Source organism: Amphiura filiformis, chromosome 7 (genome assembly GCF_039555335.1).
Source record: "Amphiura filiformis chromosome 7, Afil_fr2py, whole genome shotgun sequence".
NCBI lineage: Eukaryota > Metazoa > Echinodermata > Ophiuroidea > Amphilepidida > Amphiuridae > Amphiura > Amphiura filiformis.
The window spans coordinates 45,590,380-45,590,973 of record NC_092634.1 but is presented as its reverse complement, the minus strand read 5'-3'; positions in this window follow the sequence as shown (position 1 = coordinate 45,590,973).

Sequence of the window (594 nt, the reverse complement as noted above, 5' to 3'; positions counted from 1 at the left end):
CTATTCATGGTTTATTTGCATGGCCAAATATTAGACAAATAATGAAATTAGTCCAGTAGACTACATGCAGACAACATACGGTTGATGTACGGGATGGTAGAATTTGATGTATATCCGAGTCGAGTCTTTTAGAAGTGCCTAGTTTAAGGTGGTACTACATGTACACCCCTGATAAAATTTGTGACTAATTTTGCATTTTTCTCAAAAAGTAACTACACACTGCACTGGTAACAAAGGATATATTATAGGGGCAAGCAATCTGAAATTTCAGTGATTCAAGACAAGTGGTTCATTATGTTAAGAAATGGGGTACATCCTAGCGAGTCACTGAAATTCCAGTGTAGTAACTGGATTCCATGCCCATATAATAATATATACATAACTTTTGTTACCAGTGTGTCAAATGCAAAAATACTACTATAGTCACTAAATTATCAAGGAGTGTAATACCCCCTTAAACTTATCTTTTCATATTTTGATATTGAATATCTCAACCAACTGGTTTCATAATGATATTGATAATATTGTTAAGACAGGAGTAATTTTTAAATTTATAAGCCTTTGCCGGCCAAACATCAACGTAACCAAATCGTT